We start from the raw sequence: 16,595 nt of genomic DNA, 5'->3' as shown, positions 1-16,595 counted from the left end.
CTGACCAAATTTAAACCTAACCTTTATATGTTTCCGACACGATAAGCAGAATTTGTAATGTTGAATCTCAAAAAGTTTGGAACTACATTCATGTAATCAATTACCCTTTGACCGTGTTTGACGATTCACGAACAATTATGTGTATATAGATATGTATATATAATATATAATAACTGAAAACATTAACAAAGTATTTGATATATATGATACTTTACATGAACGTATTTGTTTCGATATATTTATCGACAGAATTAAGAGATAATATCAAATGATTGAATTATCAGATACATTATGATATGATTACGGGCCAATGTTATGAGGTCTACTGTGATTTAAGAAATCTATTCTTTTTGACAATATTCGAAAAATGGTAAAATGATCTATAAGTAAGAACGTGGAGTGTAAATAACTTAGATGTTGGATATCGACAAGTTAAGTAACTCGATATTTTTCATTAAGATGATTTCATATGTTTATTAAACCTTTGGACTTTATCTCATGCTTCACCAACAGACTATAATTTAAAAACTTGAAACCTATTATGAATATATATAATTCTACTTTTCTAAAATATTTTATGATATAACGATTTAAATTAATATTAAATATATTTATACGCGTATTATACGTACATAATTTTATACTTTTACTATACTTTAACTGTACATTTACTTTACTTTTACTTTACTTTTACTTTACTTTTACTTTAATAATTCACTTTAATAATTCACTTTAATAATTCACTTTAATAATTCACTTTAATAATTTATACTTTAATAATTCACTTTAATAATTCATACTTTAATAATTCACTTTAATAATTCATACTTTAATAATTCACTTTAATAATTCATACCTTAATAATTCACTTTAATAATTCAAAAATCTATTATAAATAGAATTCAATAGGTTTCATTATTTCATAGAAACTTGAAATTATATTTCTCTAAACTCTCTCAATCAAATTACATATATATATATTTACTTAGTATTATTTCAAGATATTATTAGTATACATAAAATACTACGACGGAGTTATATTCAGACGATTTCAAAATAAGTTTTCAAACGGGATAGAGCTAAGGAAATTATGGGTTATAGCTATGGAGGTTATGGGTATTGTTCGAGGGTATTGCTCATGAGGTCAACCTAACGTTTATCATTTTCGTTGCGTCTACGTACTTTCCTGCAATATTGAATCACAATATTGATACGTGAGCATTCATATCTTATCTTTTATATATTAATAGTGTATCCCTGACTAGTGCTCGAGTATATATGATTATGCATGTTTGTATGCTTAGTTTCGTCGTTAAATAGTTTATGATAAATCACGAATTTGATACAGTTGATGTTATTACTAAAAGATATGGTCAACTGAATTATTATTAATTTTAATATTATTATTAAAACGATTATTATAATTGTTATCAGTTGATGTTATTACTAAAATTATCTTTATTACTAAAAATTAATATTTTTATTGAAACTATCATTTTGTTATTTTTATCATTATTATTATTATCAATATTATTTAATCAAATAAATATGCGTACAAAGATATTTTTACCACACGTAATATAATTACATTAATAATACATACCACTATATTTTTATGATATAAAGTGAATTTTATAAATTTTATTACTTGAGATATATAAAAGTATATTTTTATCATATATGAATTTAAATATAAATTTTTATTTATTAATAAATGACTTGTATTATTTAGTATAATAAGATCTGATAAATATATTTAAATATATAAAATGACTATATATAAGTTATATAATAAACATGTATAGATTTTGGAAGTCATTTTGGGTCAAGTTGACTTTTGTTGACTTTTGCATGTCGGTCTCGAGCATTAGGATTGTGATACACTACGACTTGACCTAAATTGTTAGACAGATATTGACCAACATATAAATATATATACTTAATATAGGTTCGTGAATCCGAGACAAACCCTGCACTTGTTCAGTGCCGTCATATACATAATTACTACGAAATACAGTATTGTGAGTTTCATTTGCTCCCTTTTTAATTGCTTTTGCAATATATATTTTTGGGCTGAGAATACATGCGCTGTTTTATAAATGTTTTACGAAATAGACACAAGTACTAAAACTAATTCTACGTGGGTTTAAACCAGAAATATACCCTTAGCTTGGTAACATTAAACTACTTGTCTATGTACGGTAGGCGAGAATCCTAAAGATAGATCTATTGGGCCTGACAAACCCCATCCTGACTATGAGATGCTTTAGTACTTCGAGGTTATATTAAACACACCTGATCTGGTGTACTTCAGAGGGTAAAACATGAACGTTAAGGCTTGTTACCGGGTGCCTATAACTTATAGAATACTTTTATACACTTGCGAGTGTACTTATATTTATAAACAGAAATCTTGTGGTCTATTACTATTACAGAAATGATTGATTATGATAAACTAATGAACTCACCAACCTTTTGGTTGACACTTTAAAGCATGTTTATTCTCATGTATTAAAGAAATCTTCCACTGTGCATTAGCTCATTTTAAGGATATTACTTGGAGTCATTCATGACATACTTTGAAAGACGTTGCATTCGAGTCATTGAGTTCATCAAGATTAATATTAAGTCAATTATAGTTGGATGTAATATGAAATGGTATGCATGCCGTTAATTTTAGATGTAAAGAAAGTTTGTCTTTTAAAAACGAATGCAATGTTTGTAAAACGTATCATATAGAGGTCAAATACCTCGTGATATAATCAACTATTGTGAATCATTTATAATGTATATAAACGGGTCCTTTCAGTTGGTATCAGAGCGGTGGTCTTAGCGAACCAGGTCTTGTATTAGTGTGTCTAACTGATAGTTGTTAAGATGCATTAGTGAGTCTGGACTTCGACCGTGTCTGCATGTCAAAAGTTTTGCTTATCATTTTTAGTCGAAAATCATCTATTTACCATCCTTAGGAAATTACCTTCTTATCATTCTTAAGTCTAGACGCGTTTTCCTACATTTATTGCATAATAATGTATACACAAATTCTTATCTTAGCATATCTGTTACTGTGAACTTTGATTGACATATTTCAAAGATTCCTCCGTAATTTATGGGATTTTGGTATTATATATACATATGTAAATTATGTATTGAAGAATACCAAATCTAAATTCTACAATTTATTTCATACCAAAAATTCTTTCCCTGATCATACAAGATGGATCCCTCAACCAGTTCGAGTTCCTCGAATTCCGACAGCTATGCCGATATGGATTTCCACATGAGCTCCGAAAGCAGCGTGATCGGAATGGATCAACCAATTAGCCATCATCTATTTTGGATGAATTAGGGATGGGTTCGTAATCTACTTAACCATTGGAGACAAGAAGAAGGTGATCCCTTTCATCCATCACATTGCCCTCTTGGCAATGAACCTGAAGCACTTACCGGCGAACATGTCTGAAACACCATTTTCTCTCTCATTTCCAGAGTATCTCGTCATGATTATATACTACACCAAATTCTAGATCTTATCTATCCGCTCGTCCGAACCGACAATCACCCCGGTGTAATAGAAGAAGTCAACGAGCTTCGCGCTCGGGTAGTGGCTTTGGAGAATATGGTGCAAAGGTTACAAACACCAGTAGCAGCACCAGCAGCATAACCAGTACCACCATCAACAACATCAACAGTACCATTACCACCACCAACAACAACCGCATCGCAAACCTCAACTTCACAATCTGTCCCACGAGCATCGACGTCAAACGCCATGTAGATACCAAGGAATACCACAACGATGAAGTATTGATTCATAACTTCATTGGGGAAACATTCTACGACGATTATGTAATTTCTAAAGTTTAGAAATTATCTATCCTAACCTTAACCATAAATCAAATGAGTTTAATTTAATATTAACTCATTAAATCTATATTACATCTGAAGAAATATACACATATATATTTCCATAAAGACTGTAATAAAATTCTTTTGTACAAAATATTAATTTTGATTTTTTTTAACGAGTAGGTAATACCTGAGAGATATATAAATTCACAATTAATATGTTACATTCTTCGAATCTGATTCAGCAAATCATCCATTATACTCCCTACTTTCACAACAATATACATTCTTTTATAGAAATCAAAACAACCATACTCATTCAAAATGTAATTACATATTCTGATTTTGAAATCTCATAATTCGATTCAAGATATAACCGAAAACATCACTCTTAGATTTCTACATCTTTCAAAACTATACTTTGACTTCAAAACTGTCCTAGAACCTCATTTCTATTCATGGAACTCACAAAAATATTTGTATCATTCAAAATCTTAGAACATCATATGTATATTAACAATTACAATATGTGTTCAAACACTTCAAAATTCTTAAAGACATGCGAGATGATGATCCAACCACACATTACCCACTGTCATGCACCTGAAAAGCTCTCGAAAACAAAGTTATAGTTTAACACGTATCCGTGTCAGATCCTTTGATATTTATTACCAGATATAATTTTTCAATCTCTTTTCAAAATAGACAGTTTTGTCATAGCTTCAACAAATCACCTTCATTTGTTTATACGAATAAACCTTATTATAACAATTACCCCTTCATCATTGTTACCGGGGAACCTTTCATATCTCGCCACATTAGCAGTAAACTTATCAACAACTTCCTTAACCATCGACTTAAGCCTCTCCGAAAAGCCACTATACTTATTCATTAAAACCCCATCATGTACTCACCTACATCCTGTAACAATAATTGTCACACCAACTACTGGGAATTAGCAATCAGTATTTTGAATTTCGCGACAATTTTACGTCAAAAGTTATATGTATACATATAACGTCTATCTCCTAGACTTACATACTTCGAATGTGAATTTTCTGAAAAACATCCCAAACTATGAACTAGTTCTCCGAAATTGGAAAAATGCTGATGAAGCAGTAAAAACTATAAACGACTTTAACAGTCAAAAGTTTGATGATAAAGAATAGTATGGTGGTAAAGCTGAGAAAAAGAGAAGGTTTGAAACTGGAAAACGGATTGAGCAGACCATGAAGGAGGCTGTGGACAAATCACAAAGACTAAACCTGCCTTTAAATGATCCAAATGATTCAGTGTCTACTGAAATCGTTAGTAAACACCTTACTTCTTATTCTAAACCTTCACAGACAAATCTTCTTCATCATCCATCTATGTTAAGAATTCTAAGATATCATCGTATCTTTTATTATAAATATCTTCGATATTCCTGAAGATATTTTCAAAACTATTCTTATCCGAAATCTTCTATCTATTCGCAATATCTGCGTTACAACATAAAAAGAAACTGTGTTAGTTTCTAAATTCTGAAGAAGAAAAAAATTCGAATTTAAAATAGGAATGTTTTTGAAGTAGTGTTTGGAACTGAAGCATGAGTTATTATAATATAATGACACTTGATCAATGTGATTATATTACAGTAAGTCATACTGAGTTTCTAATGGAACGTGATGATTCACAGAACATACTGTCATCATGTACTATTTACACAACTCTTACATTCTACCCAATTTTCAAACATATTAAGAACATATCATCTTGATAGCTCTATATTTTCAGATATTCTGGTAATTTTCCAAATCAAGATCGTGCCATTACGATTTTCTTCTTGGAACATTAACTATGTTCATCCAAAAATTCATATCTACAAATTCTGGACCATTATCCGCTTGACTTAAGGTCGGGAAGAGAAAACGAAAGCATGAAGCTCCGAAATATAATGGAGAATATAAAGCCCGATAACAACCCCGAAATTACAAACCTTGTATATCAATGCGTATAGCAATATAAAGACACGGGAGAATGAAAAACACAATAACCTCAAGGTAATGGTAGAAGAAAATAACTTCCTCCGGTGGTAGATGAAAAAGAAGAATGACAGATATGAAAGTTAAGAGTATATCAAGAATCAATACTGGATGAAGCATATTAACGAATGCTTTAAAGTATGAATTGGGGAGAAAGACTAGAAGGTGTGAGCTGTAGAAATAAAGAAACGAAGGGGGTGGATTTATAGTAAAATATCAGACAGAGAAATCGAGACAGATTATCGCATTTAATCAAATAAGATCCTGATTTCCTTAATCGCCGAAGAACCAAATCTTATTGCAAAGATTTTCTTTAAATTCCATGAATTCCAGAAATCAATCATAACTACGTCATCGGTTAAAACGAATATACGTTTACTCATTTCACTCTCTTGCGATAGCTTCACTTATACTCTTCGCGTAATCAAATTGTTTTATCTATATTACTCAATGATGATAAAACTCTATTTATCAACTCATATTCGTCATGAAAACATTTTTAAAGTTAGCCATGACGACCTCGATCAAATTTCGGGACGAAATTTCTTTAACAGGTAGGTACTGTGACGACCCAGAAATTTCCGACCAAATTTAAACCTAACCTTTATATGTTTCCGACACGATAAGTAGAATTTGTAATGTTGAATCTCAAAAAGTTTGGAACTACATTCATGTAATCAATTACCCTTTGACCGTGTTCGACGATTCACGAACAATTATGTGTATATAGATATGTATATATAATATATAATAACTGAAAACATTAACAAAGTATTTGATATATATGATACTTTACATGAACGTATTTTTTTTGATATATTTATCGACAGAATTAAGAGATAATATCAAATGATTGAATTATCAGATACATTATGATATGATTACGGGCCAATGTTATGAGGTCCACTGTGATTTAAGAAATCTATTCTTTTTGACAATATTCGGAAAATGGTAAAGTGGTCTATAAGTAAGAACGTGGAGTGTAAATAACTTAGATGTTGGATATCGACAAGTTAAGTAACTCGACATTTTTCATTAAGATGATTTCATACGTTTATTAAACCTTTGGACTTTATCTCATGCTTCACCAACAGACTGTAATTTAAAAACTTGAAACCTATTATGAATATATATAATTTTACTTTTCTAAAATATTTTATGATATAACGATTTAAATTAATATTAAATATATTTATACGCGTATTATACGTACATAGTTTTATACTTTTACTATACTTTAACTTTACCTTTACTTTACTTTTACTTTACTTTTACTTTACTTTAACTTTAATAATTTACTTTAATAATTTACTTTAATAATTCATACTTTAATCATTTACTTTAATAATTCATACTTTAATAATTCACTTTAATAATTCACTTTAATAATTCATACTTTAATAATTCACTTTAATAATTCAAAAATCTATTATAAATAGAATTTAGTAGGTTTCATTATTTCATAGAAACTTGAAAATATATTTCTCTAACCTCTCTCAATCAAATTACATATATATATTTACTTAGTATTATTTCAAGATATTATTAGTATACATAAAATACTACGACGGAGTTATATTCAGACGATTTCAAAATAAGTTTTCAAACGGGATAGAGCTAAGTAAATTATGGGTTATAGCAATGGAGGTTATGGGTATTGTTCGAGGGTATTGCTCGTGAGGTCAACCTAACGTTTATCATTTTCGTTGCGTCTACGTACTTTCCTGCAATATTGAATCACAATATTGATACGTGAGCATTCATATCTTATCTTTTATATATTAATAGTGTATCCCTGACTAATGCTCGAGTATATATGATTATGCATGTTTGTATGATTAGTTTTGTCGTTAAATAGTTTATGATAAATCACGAATTTGATACATATGCTACTGAGATAAGGTATATGATATGCATGTCGTTGAAAAGCTAAAGAAAAATTAATAACTTTTCATTTAGAAATCGTGTGGGTTCGATGAACGGATTAAAAGATATGATCAACTGAATTATTATTAATTTTAATATTATTTGTAAAACGATTATTATAATTGTTATCAGTTGATGTTATTACTAAAATTATCTTTATTACTAAAAATTAATATTTTTATTGAAACTATCATTTTGTTATTTTTATCATTATTATTATTATCAATATTATTTAATCAAATAAATATGCGTACAAAGATATTTTTACCACACATAATATAATTACATTAATAATACATACCACTATATTTTTATGATATTATAAGTGAATTTTATAAATTTTATTACTTGAGATATATAAAAGTATATTTTTATCATTTATGAATTTAAATATAAATTTTTATTTATTAATAAATGACTTGTATTATTTAGTATAATAAGATCTGATAAATATATTTAAATATATAAAACGACTATATATAAGTTATATAATAAACATATATAGATTTTGGAAGTCATTTTAGGTCAAGTTGACTTTTGTTGATTTTTGCATGTCGGTCTCGAGCATTAGGATTGTGATACACTACGACTTGACCTAAATTGTTAGACAGATATTGACCAACATATAAATATATATACTTAATATAGGTTCGTGAATCCGAGACAAACCCTGCACTTGTTCAGTGCCGTCATATACATAATTACTACGAAATACAGTATTGTGAGTTTCATTTGCTCCCTTTTTAATTGCTTTTGCAATATATATTTTTGGGCTGAGAATACATGCGCTGTTTTATAAATGTTTTACGAAATAGACACAAGTACTAAAACTAATTCTACGTGGGTTTAAACCAGAAATATACCCTTAGCTTGGTAACATTAAACTACTTGTCTATGTACGGTAGGCGCGAATCCTAAAGACAGATCTATTGGGCCAGACAAACCCCATCCTTGTAGTGACCCGAACTTTTCCATGTTTATATATATTAATTGAGATTGATATTTACATGATTAAATGTTTCCAACATCTTAAGCAATCAAACTTGTTAAGACTTGATTAATTGAAATAGGTTTCATATAGACAATTGACCACCCAAGTTGATCGGTGATTCACGAACGTTAAAACTTGTAAAAACTATATGATGACATATATATGGATATATATATATATATAGTTAACATGATACTATGATAAGAAAACATATCATAAAGTATATTAACAATGAACTACATATGTAAAAACAAGACTACTAACTTAATGATTTTTAAACGAGACATATATGTAACGATTATCGTTGTAAAGACATTTAATGTATATATATCATATTAAGAGATATTCATACATGATAATATCATGATAATATAATAATTTAAAATCTCATTTGATAGTATAAACATTGGGTTAACAACATTTAACAAGATCGTTAACCTAAAGGTTTCAAAACAACACTTACATGTAACGACTAACGATGACTTAACGACTCAGTTAAAATGTATATACATGTAGTGTTTTAATATGTATTTATACACTTTTGAAAGACTTCAATACACTTATCAAAATACTTCTACTTAACAAAAATGCATACAATTACATCCTCGTTCAGTTTCATCAACAATTCTACTCGTATGCACCCGTATTCGTACTCGTACAATACACAACTTTTAGATGTATGTACTATTGGTATATACACTCCAATGATCAGCTTTTAGCAGCCCATGTGAGTCACCAAACACATGTGGGAACCATCATTTGGAAACTAGCATGAAATATCTCATAAAATTACAAAAATATGAGTAATCATTCATGACTTATTTACATGAAAATAAAATTACATATCCTTTATATCTAATCCATACACCAACGACCAAAAACACCTACAAACACTTTCATTCTTCAATTTTCTTCATCTAATTGATCTCTCTCAAGTTCTATCTTCAAGTTCTAAGTGTTCTTCATAAATTCCAAAAGTTCTAGTTTCATAAAATCAAGAATACTTTCAAGTTTGCTAGCTCACTTTCAATCTTGTAAGGTGATCATCCAACCTCAAGAAATCTTTGTTTCTTACAGTAGGTTATCATTCTAATACAAGGTAATAATCATATTCAAACTTTGGTTCAATTTCTATAACTATAACAATCTTATTTCAAGTGATGATCTTACTTGAACTTGTTTTCGTGTCATGATTCTGCTTCAAGAACTTCGAGCCATCCAAGGATCCATTGAAGCTAGATCCATTTTTCTCTGTTCCAGTAGGTTTATCCAAGGAACTTAAGGTAGTAATGATGTTCATAACATCATTCGATTCATACATATAAAACTATCTTATTCGAAGGTTTAAACTTGTAATCACTAGAACATAGTTTAGTTAATTCTAAACTTGTTCGCAAACAAAAGTTAATCCCTCTAAATTGACTTTTAAAATCAACTAAACACATGTTCTATATCTATATGATATGCTAACTTAATGATTTAAAACCTGGAAACACGAAAAACACCGTAAAACCGGATTTACGCCGTCGTAGTAACACCGCGGGCTGTTTTGGGTTAGTTAATTAAAAATTATGATAAACTTTGATTTAAAAGTTTTTATTCTGAGAAAATGATTTTTATTATGAACATGAAACTATATCCAAAAATTATGGTTAAACTCAAAGTGGAAGTATGTTTTCTAAAATGGTCATCTAGACGTCGTTCTTTCGACTGAAATGACTACCTTTACAAAAATGACTTGTAACTTATTTTTCCGACTATAAACCTATAATTTTTCTGTTTATATTCATAAAATAGAGTTCAATATGAAACCATAGCAATTTGATTCACTCAAAACGGATTTAAAATGAAGAAGTTATGGGTAAAACAAGATTGGATAATTTTTCTCATTTTAGCTACGTGAAAATTGGTAACAAATCTATTCCAACCATAACTTAATCAACTTGTATTGTATATTATATAATCTTGAGATACCATAGACACGTATACAATGTTTCGACCTATCATGTCGACACATCTATATATATTTCGGAACAACCATAGACACTCTATATGTGAATGTTGGAGTTAGCTATACAGGGTTGAGGTTGATTCCAAAATATATATAGTTTGAGTTGTGATCAATACTGAGATACGTATACACTGGGTCGTGGATTGATTCAAGATAATATTTATCGATTTATTTCTGTACATCTAACTGTGGACAACTAGTTATAGGTTACTAACGAGGACAGCTGACTTAATAAACTTAAAACATCAAAATATATTAAAAGTGTTGTAAATATATTTTGAACATACTTTAATATATATGTATATATTGTTATAGGTTCGTGAATCAACAGTGGCCAAGTCTTACTTCCCGACGAAGTAAAAATCTGTGAAAGTGAGTTATAGTCCCACTTTTAAAATCTAATATTTTTGGGATGAGAATACATGCAGGTTTTATAAATGATTTACAAAATAGACACAAGTACGTGAAACTACATTCTATGGTTGAATTATCGAAATCGAATATGCCCCTTTTTATTAAGTCTGGTAATCTAAGAATTAGGGAACAGACACCCTAATTGACGCGAATCCTAAAGATAGATCTATTGGGCCTAACAAACCCCATCCAAAGTACCGGATGCTTTAGTACTTCGAAATTTATATCATATCCGAAGGGTGTCCCGGAATGATGGGGATATTCTTATATATGCATCTTGTTATTGTCGGTTACCAGGTGTTCACCATATGAATGATTTTTATCTCTATGTATGGGATGTGTATTGAAATATGAAATCTTGTGGTCTATTGTTACGATTTGATATATATAGGTTAAACCTATAACTCACCAACATTTTTGTTGACGTTTAAAGCATGTTTATTCTCAGGTGAATATTAAGAGCTTCCGCTGTTGCATACTAAAATAAGGACAAGATTTGGAGTCCATGTTTGTATGATATTGTGTAAAAACTGCATTCAAGAAACTGATTTCGATGTAACATATTTGTATTGTAAACCATTATGTAATGGTCGTGTGTAAACAGGATATTTTAGATTATCATTATTTGATAATCTACGTAAAGCTTATTAAACCTTTATTTATGAAATAAAGGTTATGGTTTGTTTTAAAAATGAATGCAGTCTTTGAAAAACGTCTCATATAGAGGTCAAAACCTCGCAACGAAATCAATTAATATGGAACGTTTTTAATCAATAAGAACGGGACATTTCAGTTGGTATCCGAGCGTTGGTCTTAGAGAACCAGAAAATTTGCATTAGTGTGTCTTATCGAGTTTGTTAGGATGCATTAGTGAGTCTGGACTTCGACCGTGTTTTCTTTAAAAATGATTGCTTAACATTTTTGTTGGAAACTATATATTTTTAACATATGAATATTATGTGATATATTAATCTCTTAACGTGTTTGATATTATGTGATAGATGTCTACCTCTAGAACAAGTCCCATTGACTCATCTAATAATAATGAAGAGTCAAATGTAAATTGGAATGATTTGTGGACTGATTCACAAGTTCCCGAAGAGGAACCGGAAGAAGAGTCGGAACCGGAAGAAGAATCGGAACCGGATGAAGAAATAGAACCGGTGGGGGAAATAATAAAACGGTTAAGTAAAAGAAAATCCTCAACCAACCGACCAAAGTTAATTATGGTCAATGGTGTTTCCGCCAAGGAAGCAAAATATTGGGAGGATTACCAATTCTCAGATGAATCGGATTCCGACGAGAATTCCGATGATGTTATAGAAATTACCCCAACTGAATTTAAAAAGGCAAAAGAAAATAATAAGGGAAAGGGCATAAAAATAGAGAAATCTAATTCCAACCCCGATGAACTTTATATGTATCGTCAACCCCCGAAGTCCTTAAGTTGTAACAATGACCCGGGAACCTCTAAACCACCAGGTTTTTCTAAACCAATGTGGACAACGACGGCTCGTATTAGGGGAACATCATATATCCCTAGAAACTTGGCAAAACGAACCAAAACCGAAGAAGAAGAAACGAGCGAGTCGGAATAAGATAGTTGTATTCGTGTGGTGTAATATATGTAATATAGTGTTCTTATGCTTTATGATATATGTAAAAATTGCTTGTATTAATAAGTATTTTTTTTTATGAATCTAACTCTTGTCTATTTTACAGTTTAAAAACACAAAATGGATAGACAACCCAATATTTTAAGAGACCTACCCGGAGACATGATTGATGAAATCTTGTCTAGAGTCGGCCAGAATTCTTCGGCACAACTATTTAAGGCGAGATCAGTTTGTAAGACATTCGAAGAACGTTCCAAGAATGTCTTGGTTTATAAGAGACTTTCGTTTGAAAGATGGGGGATATCACATTGGGAAACCCATAAGTTACGATGTGTTTACTTTGACGCATATATTGCGGGGAACCCAAATGCTATTTTACGCAACGGGTTAAGAAATTATTTTGACTCAATATATCCGAATATTGGACTTCGTGATTTAGAAAAAGCGGCTAACATGCAACATAAAGAAGCATGTTATGCTTACGGATTAGTAATGTTCGCTTCTCACCAAAGTGAGAACAAGAACATCGGGCTACAACTATTAAACAAAACGTTTCCACAAGTGACGGAGTCGGTAATTGGGGTAAGAAATGAGGTTTTTAGATTATTACGGGACTGTTGGACATTACGTAACCCTCGTCCCTTTGATGACGTTACAACACGCTGTCTTATCAACGGCCATAACGGTTATGTTGCACAAGACCAAGGATGGGAAGTAGTCCTAGTAAAACCAGAATGCATGACTTGTTTCTGGACGTATGAATTACGTGTCTTTATTGCCTTTGCTGAACGACTTGTGTACTAGCTAGAATTGTCTTCACAACTATCTTGTATCAAAGTTATTGTGTGCTATATTTCATGCTTTATGTAAAATAAGCGGTATTGTAAGTTTGTAAAATATTGTATAAAAGTTTGAACGCGAAATATTATTATAATCAGTTTTTCATATAGAATTGTAGTAGTTGAATTGTATATTAGCTACTAAGTATGAACTTAACGGGTAGGTACTACCCGAATTTAAACTTATAAAACGCTAATATGAAGAAAAAGCTTTTATAAATGAGTTCATATTATGCTACGAAATACTATTAACTACTCTTAATATTCTGTATGATTAACTTGTTCCATTTAACTATTTTGAAGGAAATGGCACCGACTACTCGACACACCGTGAATATGAATGAAGAGGAATTCCGTACTTTTCTAGCTTCAAACATAGCCGCAGTACAGGCTGTGCTACATACCAACAATAACCTTGGATCTAGCAGTACAGGAAATCGTGTAGGATGCACCTACAAAGAATTCACTGCCTGCAAACCTTTGGAATTTGATGGAACCGAAGGACCGATCGGATTGAAACGGTGGACCGAGAAGGTTGAATCGGTGTTTGCCATAAGTAAGTGTACTGAAGAGGACAAAGTGAAGTACGCTACGCATACCTTCACAGGTTCTGCGTTAACATGGTGGAATACCTATCTAGAGCAAGTGGGACAAGATGATGCGTACGCACTACCGTGGTCAGCATTCAAGCACTTGATGAACGAGAAGTACCGTCCCAGAACCGAGGTCAATAAGCTCAAGACAGAACTTAGAGGGTTACGAACCCAAGGATTTGATATTACCACGTACGAAAGACGATGCACAGAATTGTGCCTATTGTGTCCGGGAGCATTCGAAGATGAGGAAGAGAAGATCGACGCGTTTGTGAAAGGATTATCGGAAAGAATCCAAGAAGATATAAGTTCACACGAGCCCGCCTCCATACAACAGGCATGTAGAATGGCTCACAAACTAGTGAACCAGATTGAAGAAAGAATTAAAGAACAGACTGCTGAAGAGGCCAATGTGAAGCAAGTCAAAAGAAAGTGGGAGGAAAACGGTGATAAGAATCACCAATACAACAACAACAGCAATTACAACAATAATCGCAACAATTATCCCAACAATCGCAACATCAATCGCAACTACAACAAACGGCCCAACAACAACAACAACAACAACAACAGCAACTACAACAATCATCCCAACAACAATAATAACCGCAACAACAACAACAATCAGAAGCAGCTATGCCAAAGGTGTGAAAAGAATCACTCGGGGTTCTGCACCAAATTTTGCAACAAGTGTAAAAGAAATGGTCATAGCGCGGCGAAGTGTGAGGTCTACGGACCAGGGGTTAATAGAACGAAAGGAACAAATGGTGTCGGAACGAGTAATGGCGGAGCAAGTAGTGTCGGAGCAAGTTATGCCAATGTAGTTTGTTATAAATGTGGAAAACCAGGCCACATTATTAGAAATTGCCCGAACCAGGAGAACACGAATGGACAAGGCCGTGGAAGAGTTTTCAATATTAATGCGGTAGAGGCACAGGAAGACCCGGAGCTTGTTACGGGTACGTTTCTTATTGACAATAAATCTGCTTACGTTTTATTTGATTCGGGTGCGGATAGAAGCTATATGAGTAGAGATTTTTGTGCTAAATTAAGTTGTCCATTGACGCCTTTGGATAGTAAATTTTTACTCGAATTAGCAAATGGTAAATTAATTTCAGCAGATAATATATGTCGGAATCGAGAAATTAAACTGGTTAGCGAAACATTTAAGATTGATTTGATACCAGTAGAGTTAGGGAGTTTTGATGTGATAATCGGTATGGACTGGTTGAAAGAAGTGAAAGCGGAGATCGTTTGTTACAAAAATGCAATTCGCATTATACGAGAAAAAGGAAAACCCTTAATGGTGTACGGAGAAAAGGGCAACACGAAGCTACATCTTATTAGTAATTTGAAGGCACAAAAACTAATAAGAAAAGGTTGCTATGCTGTTCTAGCACACGTCGAGAAAGTACAAACTGAAGAAAAGAGCATCAATGATGTTCCCATTGCAAAAGAATTTCCCGATGTATTTCCGAAAGAATTACCGGGATTACCCCCACATCGATCCGTTGAATTTCAAATAGATCTTGTACCAGGAGCTGCACCAATAGCTCGTGCTCCTTACAGACTCGCACCCAGCGAGATGAAAGAACTGCAAAGCCAATTACAAGAACTTTTAGAGCGTGGTTTCATTCGACCAAGCACATCACCGTGGGGAGCTCCTGTTTTGTTTGTCAAGAAGAAAGATGGTACATTCAGGTTGTGTATCGACTACCGAGAGTTGAACAAACTTACCATCAAGAACCGCTACCCACTACCGAGAATCGACGACTTATTTGATCAACTACAAGGCTCGTCTGTTTATTCAAAGATTGACTTACGTTCCGGGTATCATCAAATGCGGGTGAAAGAAGATTATATTCCAAAGACTGCTTTCAGAACACGTTACGGTCATTACGAGTTTATGGTCATGCCGCTTGGTTTAACTAATGCACCTGCTGTGTTCATGGACCTTATGAACCGAGTGTGTGGACCATACCTTGACAAGTTTGTCATTGTTTTTATTGATGACATACTTATTTACTCAAAGAATGACCAAGAACACGGTGAACATTTGAGAAAGGTGTTAGAAGTATTGAGGAAGGAAGAATTGTACGCTAAGTTTTCAAAGTGTGCATTTTGGTTGGAAGAAGTTCAATTCCTCGGTCACATAGTGAACAAAGAAGGTATTAAGGTGGATCCGGCAAAGATAGAAACTGTTGAAAAGTGGGAAACCCCGAAAACTCCGAAACACATACGCCAGTTTTTAGGACTAGCTGGTTACTACAGAAGGTTCATCCAAGACTTTTCCAGAATAGCAAAACCCTTGACTGCATTAACGCATAAAGGG

This window comes from Rutidosis leptorrhynchoides, chromosome 1, assembly GCF_046630445.1.
Source record: "Rutidosis leptorrhynchoides isolate AG116_Rl617_1_P2 chromosome 1, CSIRO_AGI_Rlap_v1, whole genome shotgun sequence".
Classification (NCBI taxonomy): domain Eukaryota; kingdom Viridiplantae; phylum Streptophyta; class Magnoliopsida; order Asterales; family Asteraceae; genus Rutidosis; species Rutidosis leptorrhynchoides.
The sequence above is the reverse complement of the archived record's forward strand: the minus strand, read 5'-3'. Positions refer to the sequence as shown.